Source organism: Hippichthys cyanospilos, chromosome 5 (genome assembly GCF_059441005.1).
Source record: "Hippichthys cyanospilos isolate Australia breed blue-spotted pipefish chromosome 5, RoL_Hcya_1.0, whole genome shotgun sequence".
NCBI classification, from domain to species: Eukaryota; Metazoa; Chordata; class Actinopteri; order Syngnathiformes; family Syngnathidae; genus Hippichthys; species Hippichthys cyanospilos.
In genome coordinates this window covers 3,558,364-3,574,193 of record NC_142373.1, presented here as the reverse complement: position 1 = coordinate 3,574,193, position 15,830 = coordinate 3,558,364, and the positions used below count along the sequence as shown (strand labels likewise).

General features: G+C 39.6%; 1 protein-coding gene across 1 annotated transcript in view; it reads left to right on the top strand.

Annotated features, from left to right (window-relative positions):
- Positions 1 to 4,073, top strand: part of LOC148423193 (aryl hydrocarbon receptor-like) — a 43,519-nt gene extending 39,446 nt beyond the window's left edge. Inside the window, exon 11 of the mRNA XM_088414888.1 lies at positions 769 to 4,073. The gene's annotated coding sequence lies outside the window, so the exon portion shown is untranslated. The remainder of the gene's footprint in view (positions 1 to 768) is intronic.
- The last annotated feature ends 11,757 nt before the right edge of the window (positions 4,074 to 15,830 follow it).

Genomic DNA, 15,830 nt, shown 5'->3' with positions numbered 1-15,830 from the left:
AATTCGTGCAATGCGCATGGTTCATTGCTGTAGCTAATGTGTAATTACAGCTATTGTATGATCTCTTCATCGATTGTAATTGTGGGAAATGTGCCACCTTTTTCATTATTTTACGACAAATCACAAACGCCTGCTGGTTGTTAAAAATTTCGTTACACATATTTAACCACTAACTGAATAATTGTTATTTAGTTGGCCAGCAATGTGTAAAATCTTTTCTCCCCAACGGGTGAAAAACCAAATGTCTTAAAAAAAAAAAAAAAAGGTGTTTTTACACTGCACGGGCAGTGTTGAGGCAGTACGTGGCCCTTCCTGGGCACTCCCACGTCATCGTACTCACAGCAGATTAAGCAGGGAATTCTTAGAAATGCATGAATGAAGGAAAATAACATTTTAATGATGTTTAGGGTAAGAAATGCTACATGAGTTAAAACTAAAAAAAAAACCACGCAAAAAAAAAACATTTCAATGATAGGGGAAGGAAGGAAGGGAGGGAGGCAGGATAGATGCATGATTGATTGATTGATCAATGGGCCATTTGATGGGTGATTTGGTGCATTGCATTGTGCGATGCAAATAGGATCCATCCTGGTTCGGCTGAAAACAGCTATAAAGTTGTCTTTCAGTGTCTTTCAGCCAGGTCATCACTACACAAATGTCTCTGCCTTAAAAAAAAATTACTTTTCAAAGTTATTTAGGCGGTGTGCTGCAGAAATGTTTCATTGCATAGTTCTTTGTTGTCTTATTCATTTTACTTTTTATTTGTAGATGCTCATCAGAGATGCGTCTTCCAGTGATGTTGCCATGGCAATGAATCAGCAGCGCCCCCATGCAGTATCAACACTTATGCTCCGAACCTTGCGCTTATACTTTCACATATATCCTCTCTTGTGTCTGTCTCTTATTTACTCACATGAAAGTTCCATTTAATTGGAATGAAGTATGAAGATGAGAATGAAACTGCCAAAGATCTGAGTTTTTACAGAAGAAAACCATAATTCGTTGCAATGATGTTTGAATACAAAGACACACACACACATCATATATATGCCATGAAATTATATATATGTATGTGTATTATATATATATATGTGTATTATATATATATATATATATATATATATATATATATATATACACACACACACACACAGTTGATTAAAACAGACACCCAAGACAAGATTTGCAGGGTGGGCCTAAAAATTAATAGAAATCAATAAGTCATGCACTTCATATTAGGTTATCTGAAATGTACACTAAAAGATCATGTTTAAAAAAAAAAAAAAACATAAAATCACATGTCCATCCAGTCAACCAATTCCTCTAGCACTTGTGTCCCCATTGACTGGGTGGAAGACATTCTTCACCATGGACAGGTTAGCTGCCAGGCACCAGGCACATAACAAACTGTGACTTCTGTGCTGACCACCACCAGTCTCGGTAGCTGCCCATCGCATGCATGATTTATAAGTTGTCCTTTTAATGTTTCAGATAACATAAAAAGCAGAGGTGGGCCCTGCCCCCTTTCCGTCATCGTCAGTCCGTCATTTTTTCAAGCTATACAAAATTGCAAATGTCAGTCCGTCTGTGTACTTTTGTAGTAATGTAAGTGTAACACGAATGGATGTCTATTCGCATTTATACCTGCCTGCCCTTCAACTATAGAAGATGGTTTCATTAACATTTGTCTAAATTTCATCTGTCATATACACTGCGAGTTAAACAAAGTATTGCTGAGGTTCAATTTACTACAGGTCTAAAACGTCTTTAATTAGGGAATCAAAAAACTTCTACCTTGCATGCCCTCAAATGGGTCAGTTCGTAGGCAGATTTCATACAGCCTGGTGACACAAGTTAGCTGAATCCTATTGGCTAAAACCTCTAACCTAAAACTACAACACTGGAAGGAGCGTAACCAAATGGATATAATATGACACGAGAAGAGCAGAAAATGGAGAGTAATTTTATATATACAGTAAAATATATATAGTCAGTTAAAATCTATTTTAAAATGAAATTGACTTTTATTATAGTTATTATAGTTGATTATAGTTATATCAGCTAATGTTAGCCAGGACTAAGACAGAGACCAACTACAAATCTCTGGTAAAGTCAGCTGTGTTATAGATGTGAATGACAAGTAGTGAATTGAAGCAACCCCGCAACTGCGGGCGGATTTATGAGGATGCAGCAAAATAGCAGATAAACCTCCAAGTCAGTTGAATTATATTTCAATAAGCAAAAAGGGGCATGGCGGGCTGACGGACACCTGACGTAATGTCTATCCCGACGATTAAGAGAATGGATGAAAATTGCAATTCCGACATTTTTAGTACGCTACATTTTTTAGCACTCCTGTCATTCGTCGATCCGTCGGCAAAAGACTGACAGACAGTCCGTCAGCGCTGACAAAGTGCCCACCTCTGACAAAAAGATAGCTTACATCTGATGATTTTTCTCCCCTGTTCTCTGTATGGAGACTTATGGCCAGCCTTGTATGTTGCATGCCCTCAAGAATGCTTAGTAGCAACATGACGCCTCAGCTATACATCTAAAGGGATAAAAACAGTCCCAAGGAGCAACAGTTTCATGCACCTCAAGCTGTGATGTACTTAAAGCCCACTTGAGACCCAAATGGGAAAGCCATGGGTCTGAGTGACTGCTCTTGTCACTAAAAGGACCCTAGTGGTCATAAAGGATGCCTTATTCTGGTGAGGCTAAGAAAGTACTCTTATCAATGGTAAACCCTTCCGCACTGCCTGTCAAAGCTGGAATTTTCCTGGCTTTATTCCATATCGCTGGGGGGTGGGGGCATTGATATTAAGCTTAAAGTCTATGCACGAGTAAGCACTTTTGACCTCACAGAGTAGACTATCACAGAGAAGACTATTCAGAAACAAGTAAAACTTGTCAGTTCATGTATTTACGGAACTATCATATATCTAGACATCTGACTTAAGGTTTGTCCTCACTTTTAGGGCAGCTTTGGCATACATGCTAGTAAAGGCAAGGCAAAACTGCACAAATTGATTACTGCATGCTAATTTCAGTTATGATCTAGTACTTCGATAGTAGTATAGTTTTTCTCTTCGAATGCAAAAATGTTCTGCACACTGTGAGGTCAAAGCGTTGACTAGTAAATTGACTTTTGTGTAGCAAAGACTCCACGCTAGCATCATCGCTACTTGACACGCTGTGCCTCTTTACATTGCTTGTGCCTTTATGCTATATAAAAACAAAGTATGTAAATGTATTATCTGCATCCTTGATCAGGATGTCTGTGTATTGTATCCTATGTTAAGGGAACATTTTCTTCTTTTTAGCAAGCAAGAAGTGCACTTAATAAAATTCCAGAAAATCCCATCAGCATAAGAATTTCTCTGTGAACGCCTTCCTCAGACAACATGGCAGCTTTGACCAGTATTGACCTCTATCTATCTATCTATCTATCTATCTATCTATCTATCTATCTATCTATCTATCTATCTATCTATCTATCCGTCTGTCTCTGTCTATCTATCAATCTATCACTGTGTATTTGCAAGATGGAGGAAAAATGTTGACGTGATCACTCAGTTAATACAGAAGCCTAAGGGATATCCTGTTTTGAGACTGGAGCCACTGAAACCAGCTCAGCACACTCATGTATGAATAATCTGCTTCACTTTCATGTAACCCAATTATACTTGTCAATTTTACAATATCTGTGACAAGTATATTCTTTTTTGTCTACTGTATTGTATCATTAATTTTGTAATAAATGTGAATATATGCATATAATTGTTTGAAAATTGTGTTGTTGTTGTTGGTTTTTTTTTTTGTATTTGCTGAATCATGGGAAATAACACATCCCCAGTTCAGGAAACAAAACTGCACCGTTTGCGCTACCATTACCACAAATGTCCACTTGATGCTTCATGTTTCAAGTGGAATGAAAGTTGTCTAAAGGATACAGATGAGCGAGTTGGACTCTATCCCGAGCAACCCCTAACGTACGCACTGCACATTTGGAACGACCCGAAATATAAGCATAGATGTGCTGCCGAGGAACTATGTTGAGCGCATGAATGCAATGAAAATTGAACAACTATTAAAACGTGTTTTAAACGTCTTTCATGTGGCCAAGTCATGCTTTTGAGAAATAGCGACTGAAGTAAATCTTAGAAAGAATTAAGTCCAATGTAACCATGTTTCATGTTTTTTTTTTTTTGGAAAAGTTACTGCCTCAGAACACTCAGCAAAACATGTATATTTAAATTGAAACCAGATGACGAAACAGCAATTTAAATTGAAGTCAAATGTCACCATTTTGGAAATTGCTCTCATACATACGACTGAAATCATTCTTAGCCATGAATGCATAAGGAAAGCTTTTTTGTCTATGTCAATGGGTGAATAGATGGATGAGAAATCTCTTTTATAAGGATTACAATAGGACGTTTTTTTTTTTTATTTCTATGGCGAAGTACGTATAGCTACCTAATTATTACAAATGACTGGTTAGGCATAGTAATTATGGGGCAGTAATTCAGGAATCCAATCTTGCCCCAACAGTCAGCAAAATATTAACAGTGCATTCAAAAGAGAAAAAAAAAATCAAGGTACTGCACAGAGGATTTGCTATTAAATAAAAAATTCTCAATTTTGAGAATGTAGTAGAGATATGCTGTGAGCTGTTTTGACTCCTAGATGGCAGTAATGCGTAAGTCTTGGGTGAGGGTGGCGGTGTACTGTATGTACCTAGCCAGTGGAATAAAATAAGAAAAAACTCACAACGCAATCGTTAGTTATGTTGTTCCTCATGCATTTGTTGGTGTCTGTTTCGATGCAGGGCTCCCTCATCATTGCAAGTAAAAGTTTTTATGACATTGAGAAGTGTCGTTTGCCTACACAGTTACACACGTACAGTACAATGGACCTGCACACATTTGGACCATTGGCACATATGCATACCTGTCACCTTCCAAGGCTCCGTGGCCTGACAAACCGCCATATTTTCCTTACAAATTACAAACATAAACTATAAAAAAAAAAAATTGTTATACACAGAATGTGGGCTTTGCGGACAATAAACAATGTACTTGCTAAATCAAATAATCCATACAGTATTTCTTATAACTGGGTTAAAATTCCTACTCTTCCAAAACATTTAAAGAATTATTATAAAAACCATGCAATAAAATCCAGTAATTTGGATATTTACTTTCACTTTCATAAGAAAAAAATACTGCACAATAAGTGTAAATAAATATTTGGGGAGAAAAATATTTAACATTCTGAAAATAAAAAACTAAAAATATCAGTCAATAATGTTTGTACTTTAATATTTCAAATTATAACATATAAAGCATATCTTCTATTTACTTCACGGCGTCTTGATTCAGGTCCAGACATTGCAACTTGATGATTGCACTCTTTCCAAAGAGTGCCATTATTGTAAAGACTATGTACTGTATTAGTGTGCTTTAGTTTTATCAACAATGCCATTGGGAAAACCCAGCCAGCCCACGCATGCAAGGCGTATCATCAAAGGAGGAAAAAAACAAACCGAAATGGAGGCTAGCACGGTACCATATTTGGCAAATTTGCATGTTCCAGTACAGATGTTCTTGTATGCTGTACACCAGCGGTCCTCAACCCCCGGTCCGCGGACCGGTACTGGTCCATGCATCAACTGGTACCGGGCTGCGTGGGCTGCACCCGAAATCATGTTTTGGAGATGATTTCGTTTAATGCTACGTGCACACCGAACGTGAAAGAGGCGAAAAAGCGGAGAGTTTTGGATTGTAGTCAATGGAGTTCGCGCTACTGGCCGTGAATGTGCGTCGGGCGAAGCGATGGATGCGAATGGAAGCGACGCAAATGGCCGCGCGTGGTCACGAGAAGCGAAATTTCCCCTTTCAAGTTGAGTTTAAATTTTTTTACTTTTTTCGCGTTATGCGTCGCGACAGCCAATCAACTTCATGAACATTCAACGGCTCACGTAGGGGGCAGGAATAAATCATGGCGGCCGCCTTGCAGTCACCGAGAGCGATCCAACACAGCCAGCTGAGCTTTCAACACAAAACAGAGCCAAGCAAGAGCATTCATCTGGCTTGTAGAAAGGCGGAAGCGAGAAATTAGGACAACTGGTATGTGCAGCATTTGCTTCACTTAACAGCTATTGAACCGTAGTTACTGTGCTAAGCAAATGATAGCGCAGCATTGTCAGCACAATATTAAGCACGGTCTCAGCCACTTGATTCCGACATTGAAACTTTTATTTTTTGGCAGGCGAGTATTGCCGCAAAGAATAAAGGTGCTGTCGGTAAAAATATTGGCTCTGTCACATCCCAGAAAAGTTCTGAGCAATGCTCTTTTTTCCGGATCTACCGTAGCTCGCTCCACTCCCCTCGCCTCCCCTCTCCTCGCCGTGACAAAAAAGTGGACAAAAAGTACGGAAAGCTCTGCGAATGAGCGTAGCAAAGCGAATTTTCGCATTCGATGTGCATGTAACATAATTCCAGTTCATACGTTTGTGCTCGATCTTTGTTCTTTTGGTTCCGCCTCTGGACGCTCATTGACCGGTCCGTGGTGAATCAAAAGGTTGGGGACCACTGCTGTACACATCTTAAAATGCATAAAACCTGTACATCATATGGTAAAAATGTATAGGTTGACAATAGGGATGGGACAAGATCTCGCGAAATTGAACGCCACGAGAGTTCTCGCACGTGCAAGCCACAACATTCATTTCCTTTTCATTATTTTTGAAGGATAAGCTTTTTGAGCCAGAAGTGCAATGGAGGACAACTTGGCTGACGGATATGCTTGCGTGCTACACGCCCATACAGTAGGTGGTGGTATGCAGATAATAATTGTTTGCAATCCGCTGTTTATTGAGGGAAGAAGAAAAACGTGCTCAATGTAGTACAGGTACACAGGTACTAGTTTTCTACACCGATATTTACTGTGGTCTTCGTTCTTTCATCTTTACTCATTTCATCGACACTTCCCACCAACAATTTACACTGTAGAACTGTAAAATGTAAAATAAAACACACAAATTAAATGTCCTAAAAAGGTGTCGCTGTCTCACCACTCATCACCAACACACCAGCACCATCTCAAGACCAACAAGTGAACTGCATTCAAATTGACAACTACTCCAACTAATATAATTCATTTAAAGGATTTAGGAGTATTTATTATTAGTAGTAGTAGTAGTAGTATTAGTATTATAATTATTATTGTTGTTGTTGATGTTATTTTTATTATTATTACTATTCTTTGCATGATATATTTTTATTGTTTTGCATTAATATAATAATATTCGTTTCAAGGGTTTAGGAGCATTTTGGGGGTCTTGGAACGGATTAGGCTATTTACATGTAAAAAGTGTCTCTACTTATGAAAGATTCACATTACAAAATTGCTTCCGTAACAAATTAATTTCATAAATAGAAAAACCACTGTACCTTTCCTGGTGCCAGTTCCTTCAACATCGAGTCACTTTTGAGCCATATTGGTTTTCTGGCATTGGAGTTGCCCAGTTCATCTGAATGTTCTGTTTTTTTGTATCTAGCTGAGATTTGCAACAGTTTAGAAAACATTTTGATATTTAATGATAGAATGGCAATAAATTGGAAGGTTGTGTAAAAATAAAAAAAAAATAAAAAATTCTATTGTTACCTCAAAGCTTACAATGGCCAGGTCAGTGTTGATGATAAATGTATTATTTACAGCAAGTTGACATGCAGTGGAAGTAATCTTCTTTAATCTCTTTACCAGTAGAAGGTTCTAACATACATTTAACTGGATGTATTTGCCAGGGAGGCTTAATTTATCAGACGTGTGCTGAACGCTTGCCTCGACGTTAGTTATCTCAAGCTGTAGTGTGTTTGTCTTTTCTTCCTTAAATCGCTACAAAACACATTTCACGTTCTGTGGTTTTTAACATGCACGTCATCTATGCCCTCACTGATACATTTCGCTACAACTTTTGATGAGGTCAACATTGGAGGTTTTGTTAGAACACAAACTTTCTTGTTTTCTAGTTCAAGTTTGCTTTCTAGTTTGTTGTCCTCTCAAGCTTTATCACCATTGTCTTCGTGTGTGTGTGTGTGTGTGTGCGTGCGTGTGTGTGTGAGTGTGTGTGTTTGTGAGACTTGATCTGTTGACAGTGAACCTTTCACACTAAGAACACAACCCTTTGGCTCACTGGCCTAGTTTTGTGTATGAGTGCATTTTTATGTGTGTGTGTGTGTGTGTGCACCCTAAGCGTTGTGTTAACCAGTCATGTGACCCAAATGTTTGCATTTGAGCACAGAGATGCATCTTGTGTGTCTTTGTGCGCTGTCAAAACACAAGCGTGTCACATGGCCACATGGACACGCTCAACTTGCTATGACAGCGTAGCCATCCTTTTCACCGAGGCCTCCAGACCTCATGTTTCATAAATGAATTCACTCTCAAATCCTTTGGAGTCAAAATATTAGAAGACCCTGTCAAAGGATGTTAAATGATTTTAAAGACATCCAATTAAAACAGCCTTTTTTTCAACACTTATACTGTGTTATGCCAATCTCACAAAAATCTCTTAGTACATCACAAAACAAGAATATACATTATGCCTTGAGTTACAAACTACCTGGATTACAAGATTTTTCAGATGTAAGATGTTGTTTGTATGATTAATTTGCTCCTACTGCCCGGCTTCAGATCATGGATTGATGGCTGGATGGATGGATATACATACGTGTATATAAATGTATATTCATATACGCCCGGGGGTAGATGAGATCTGCCCGGGCTCTGGATGTTGTAGGGCTGTCGTGGCTGACACGCCTCTGCAACATCGCGTGGACATCAGGGACACCACCTATGCATTGGCACACTGGGGTGGCGGTCCCCTTTATTAAGATCCCTGAGTGGAGGTTGTGTTCAAACTATAGAGCGATCACACTCCTCAACCTGCCTGGTAAGGTCTATTCAGGGGTTCTGGAGAGGAGAATCTGTCAGGAGGTAGAACATCAGATTCAGAACATCAGTCAGCAATGCTGTCAGGATGTTGAATTCGTTTTCAGTGAGGGTTGGAGTCAGCCAAGGCTGCCCTTTGTCACCAGTTCTGTTCATTATTCATTGATAGAATTTCTAAACGCAGTTGAAGCCGATTGGGTGGATTCAGCATTGCATCTTTACTTTCGTGATGATGTGGTGTTGTTGGCTTCTTCGGGAAAGATCTCCAACTCTCACTGAAGTGGTTTTCAGCGAAGTGGCTAAAATGAAGTTCGGCCTCTCCAAATCTGAGATCACTGAGTCGGAAAGAGTGGATTTCCCTCTCTCCAAATGAAGAAGATCATGTATCTTGAGGTCTTGTTCACGAGTGAGTGTAGGATACAAAGGGAGATCGACAGGCAGATCTGTGCAGCATCTGTGTGTGGATGTGGACTCTGTACTAGACTATTGTGGTAAAGAAAGAGCTGAGCCCAAAGGCAAATCTCTCAATTTAGCAGTCGATATGTATTCCTACCCTCACCTATGGGTATGAGATCTGCGTTGTGACCCAAAAAAACAATATCCCGGATATAAGCAACCAAAATGAGTTTTCCTCCTGAGAATGTCCAGGCTTTCCTTTTCTCAGTGTTGAGCCACTGCTCCTTTGCGTTGAAAGTAGCTTATTGAGGTGGCTCGACGATTTAGGTAGGTTGCCTCCTAGTCGTCTCCCTCGTGTGGTGTTCTGGGTATGACCCACTGGGAGGATGTCCTAGGGACAACCTAGAAATCGCTGGAGACGCTACAAACATCTCTCTGCTGGCCATTAAGGAATGTAATGGAAAAAAAAAAGGATTCAGACAGTTTTAGTAAAACATTTTGTTGCTCACTGATTACCTGTTTTTTTTTTTTTTTTTAACAAAGACGCTTGCATTTAACATGCTGCATGCATGTTCCGGTTCCGGGCGTTTGCTGCTGTCGCTATTTTGGCCTTAGCTGGAGAGACGAAGGATTTCTTTTTTCTTTTTCTATTTTTGTATTTTATCACCACCTGTCGGACCTGTGTCCGGTGTTTTTCTTTATTTTTGAGGACTGTTTCCATTCTTCGTTAGCTAATGATTTGCCGATTCTCTGAACAGCTCCTAGCTCTGTTTGTCCTCTTTTTCGTGCAGCTCTGCTAGCGTAAGTATTCGCTCGGCTGTACTAAGGTAACAATGGCTTCGTGCACCTCCACTGCATCAGTCACTTGCAACATCTGCATTATTCTCACGGAGAGGCTTTCTCTTCTAGAGGGCCGTGTCCTTCAGCTAGAACAGAGTAGTTTGATAATCGGAGATCAGACAGACACATCTGATAGTGAGTAATGCCGCTAGCGTCGGCTAGTCCAGCTAGCATTTGCCCTAAGAGGCCTGCTAGCCGCGGTGAGCCTGTTCAGACGCATAATCATTTTAGCCCCCTTGCTAAGCACACTCCATCTCAGTCTACAGGCTCCCGCACATTAGTTATAGGGGACTTCATCACCCGTAACATTGATCTTAAAACGGCAGCCACCGTAATGTGTATTCCTGGGGCCAGAGCACCCGACATTGAAGCTAGTCTTAGGGAGCTGACACGCAAGAGGCCTAGACACCAGCTAAGTGCAAACAACACTAGCTACTCGGACATAGTGATACATGTTGGCTCCAACAATACTAGAATGAGGCAGTCTGAGATTACAAAGAAGAACATAGCTCGGACTCGTAATCTTGCCAGGAAGATGAGTCCATATCAAGTTATTGTCTCTGGCCCTCTGCCTGCGAGAGGCAATGACGAGAGGTTTAGTAGTAAATTGTCATTTAACCGATGGATAGCTAGTTTCTGTAGAGAGCAGGGTTTCCAGTTGGTAGATAATTGGCCCTCTTTCTGAGGCCGGCCTGACATGCTAAAGATGGATGGCTTTCGCCCTAACTGGGAAGGCGCTATCACGCTTTCTAGAATCATAGATTACTGTTTGCGCCTTCCATGACTTCTCACATTAGAGCATGTCAGGTCGCAGGCGAGTAGCGAGCCTGCTAGAACGGGTTGGAGTTGTTAAGGCTAGAGTTAACTGGCACTAGGCTAGACTGCTACAACTCACATAGTCTACTTAGGCTAGGTCACTGCAATCCACACGTTTCAATACCTAATGCTGATAATGTGATAAGATATCTGCTGAGGTGGTGTTGATTAAGAAAGTAGCCGTGATTCCTTAACCGGTCGGATAAGTAACATAGTACCTAGGCGGAATATTAATATTAATACGTGCGCTGTCGCCATCAACAATCGAAATCCTATATTACTAACAATGCGACAAAATCAAAATCTTGTTAGTATTAGTACTACCAACATGAAGACCCAGAATAGTTCAGGAAACAATTTCTAGTTTAAATTCAGCTTCATAAATATTAGATCACTCCCCTCAAAAGCCCTACTTGTAAATGATCTTATTATCTTCTTATTATAAGTGCTGATCTCTGCAAAACCTGGTTAAAACCAAATGATTTTTTTATCATCAAATGAGGCCTCACCCACAAACTTTGTGGGCTCACACGTTGCCCGTCACGAGCACTAATCACACCTTTAAGACATTTGAGGGTCTCGTTATGCAATCGAGCTCCTCACCACCATTTTATGTGGTAGTTATTTACCGTCCTCCCGGTACAATCTCTGGATTCTTAGATGAATTGCCTGAACTTATGGGTGATTTAATAACTCATGCAGATAATATATTAAATATGGGTCACATCAATATTCAAATGAACTCCCCATTGGAGCCACTTACTGTAGCATTTCAAGCAATAATTGATGCATTTGGTTTTACACAAATAATAGAAGCTGGACACACCGGAATGGTAATATCTTAGATTTAGTGTTAACCCGTGGCCTAACTGCCTCAAATGTCACAATTTTGCCGTATACAAACGCTATGTCTGATCATTATCTTGTAAGATTTGAAGTCCGAGCTCAGTGCGGTCCTATTGACCACAACCAAGAAGTTTTTGGCTCGCAGGTGATTGACGCTAAGTTGCAGGATCGGCAATTGTTAAGTTGACAACTTGAGCGTAAACGGCGAACAACTAAACTCGAAGTTTTCCGTCAGGCCTGGTGCGAGAGCTTGCTGAAATGTAAAGAGGCTCTTAGGTTAGCAAAAACAAATCACTTTTGCAAAATGATTGGTCTTAATAAAAACAACCCAAAATATTTATTTGATACGGTAGCAAAGCTAACGCAACTGCAGCAGATTAATCATAGTTCCCTCCATTCAGCACACGATTTCATGCGATTCTATACTCAGCAGATTCAGCTAATAAGGGATGAAATAAAAAAGGCAGCGCCACTTACCCCCTTGGCTGTGATTGCTGATGCTAGTTTGGACAATCAGGTTCATGAAAGTCTGGTTAGCCTGTCCCAGTTTGATTTAGTATCCCTGGAGCGTCTTACACACATGGTTAATGCAGCAAAGCCGACGTCCTGCATGCTCACCCGCTTCCAGGCAAACTCGTTAAAGACTTATTCCTGGTCTAAGGGTCATCTGTCTTGAATATTATCAATCTGTCACCCTCCTCTGGCATTGTACCTGAAGCTTTTAACATGGCGGTCATTCAACCATTACTTAAGAAACCTCACCTAGCTCCTGAAAATCTTTCAAACTACAGACCAGTGTCACACCTTCCGTTTATTGCCAAAATTCTTGAGAAAGTTGTAGCACAACAGCTTAGCGATTTCATGGATAACAATAGAGTTGAACTCGTTCAGTCAGGTTGTAGGGCCAACCACTCAACTGAGCCCTTGTAAAAGTGATGAATGATCTTCTCTTAGCCATGGATTCCAACATCTCATCAATATTATTATAAACTGGACTGCCTTGCCAAGATTAAACAACGGATGTCTTCCAATTTTCTGCTTCTTAACTCTGGTAAAAGAGAGATGTTAATTATTGGCCCTGCTCATCATCAGCACTTGATTAAGAATACCACGTTGAACCTGGATAACTGTACTATTTCCCAAAGTAGTTTTGCAGAAAACTTGGGCGTGATATTTGACGCAACTCTCTCTTTTTGGACACATATTAGTAACACGACATGAACAGCGTTTTTAAACCTTCGCAATATAGCTAAAATTCGCCCTTTCTCCCAGCGATGCTGAAACATTGATTCATGTATTTGTTACATCGCGCCTAGACTATTGTAATGTTCAGTTTTCTGGGCTTCCCATGTCTTGTGTCAAAAGCCTGCAGTCTGTACTATTGACTATTGAGACTATTGACAAGGACGAGAAAGTTCGATCATATTACTCCGATTCTAGCTGACCTCCATTGGCTTCCAATACACATGAGATGTGATTTTTAGGTGTTGTTAATTACTTATAAAATTGTACACGGTTTAGCTCCTTCCTATCTCGTTGATTTAGCATCACCATATGTTACGTCCCGACAACTTCTGTCACAAAATTCCAGTTTGCTATCAACCCCACCGGCTAAAAAGAAGTCAAGGGCATTTTCCATTTGCGCGCCAGTACTATGGAATGCCCTACCTTTAGAAGTTCGCGCAGCCACCTCAGTAGAAATCTTTAAATCCCGACTAAAGACACATTTATACTCAAAAGCATTTAGCTAATGGGCCCGCTCCAAGGTTTCTTCTTTTTTTTTTTCCTGCCTCCTTCTCCCGGCTTGGAGAGGTGGCTAGCTAGATGGTGAAGGTTGACTTGACCGCCCTCACTTGGCCCTGCGCTGATCGACCATCGCAGGTTAAGAGAGCGATCGCCTGCGGTCCACTTGGTTGGACTGTGGGAAGGTTCCTACCCAATGGCTTTGCCTGCTGTCAAGTCATTATTGCACTATATAGCACAATATGTTTTCTGTAATCTATTTTGTTTACGTTTATTTGTATGTAATGTGTATCTATTTGTCTGTATTCGGTACATGCAGCATCGACTTCAACCTGTGGGCCTGGGAGGGGGCTCCTCCCACCTGTGGACCCTTCTGAAGGTTTCAGATTTTTCCCTAATTGGGGTTTTTGAGTTTTTCCTTCCCCTTCTGGGAGCTTTGACAGGGGATGCTGCTGTGTACCTTACACCAAAAATATGTCTGTGTATGACTTTTTTTTTCGAAAGAAGTCTCAACATGATCCATGAAGCACTTTGAGACTTTGGTGATGAAGGGCTTTACAAATAAAATTTGATTGATTGATTGATTGATTGATTGATTGATTGATTGATTGATTGATTGATTGATTGATACTGTACAGTACATGAGAACTCTCTGCTAGCTAGAATGAGACAACCTTAACAAGTGAGTTCAACACAGCAGTGGCATTCTGTGCATTTCACCCTTAGGCCTTCAGTGATGTCTAACTAGTGCGACTAATAAATTCTCCTCATAATAGCATCATTCTTCACACTACAGCTGAGAGAATATTCATAAAGAGAAACACACGTACACATTACTGGGCATTGCATCACCTTAATCCTGTACTGTACAACACAGGCTATTTTCAGGAGCATTTAAACAAGATTCCTTTCCATATAAATCATCTTACTTCTCTCTTTAACATCACTAGCAATCTTGGGACCCATGGCTAACCCATTCAAGTTTGAATTGTGCCGTAAAATGCACTATAAATATGGTTTTAAAACCACTTACGATAGAACAATGCTTTACCATGCCGCCGTTTTGAAACGAGTGAGGCCGACCAATAGCAGACCTGCATTCCCCTCACGTGACCGCAAGAAAAAATAAGTGCAATTACCTAAAATCGCCTGCAGATGGAGACAAAAAACCACAAATACAGCCAACCCCCGAGGGTCATGACAGTCGTTTTTGTCGCAAAGCCAGAAAAATATCGTAAAGAGGGGAAGAGGAAACTCATAATTCCACATCGCAACATGAAAAAAACGTAAACCAGGGATGCTGTAACCCGTAGGTTCACTGAATATGGAAATGAAGCTGGAGATAATCAAGAAATACGAAGACGGCGATGATAGCCTAGCCTAGGCTACCGTCACTAGGGAATATGGCCACAACAAGCTCATCACGTTGCTCAAAGGTAAATAAATCCTTTATATATTTTTTATTTATGATGTTATTTAATTGTTTTCATGCATATTATTTATACAATATATATATATATATATATATATATATATATATATATATATATATATATATATATATATATATATATATATATGTATATATATATATACGTATATATATATATATATATATATATATATATATATATATATATATATATATATATATATACTTAGTATACTGTACTATTTTGATACCAATTTTTAATGTGTATATACAATTTTGATGTTTTTACCTGGGATTTTACACGCATGAGCGAATCAACATAGGTTTGGATTGCCCGCGGGCGAATTAGCTTTATGATCCCAATCAGAACGGATTAATCTTGAAAACCAGAAGCCTGCTGTATTTTGATGTTTAAAAGAAAAAAAAAAGATGTCTACATTTTTCTGTCTTAAATTCATGCTAAGTAAGCTAATGTTATTCCTTGTTTCAAGCCAACCATATTAATTTGCTGTATGAGCTGTCACGGGAATTTGCAGTGAAGTTTCAACAGCATGAAACAATGATCATTTTAACCCAGCATTAAGTTTGTGTTGACAGATATAGCGTCTGGATCATGGGTGTCAAATGGTTCTTGCCCACAAATGGATTTAAGATCATTTTGTTAAATATAAAAATTTGTTTAGTTTTTTAATAAATGAAAAACTTGAAACTTTTGATGATTAATGGGTTATAAGTTATATAAATGTATACCATGATTTTATTGGTCCGGGCCACTTTGGAATAGATTTTCCTGCAAGCA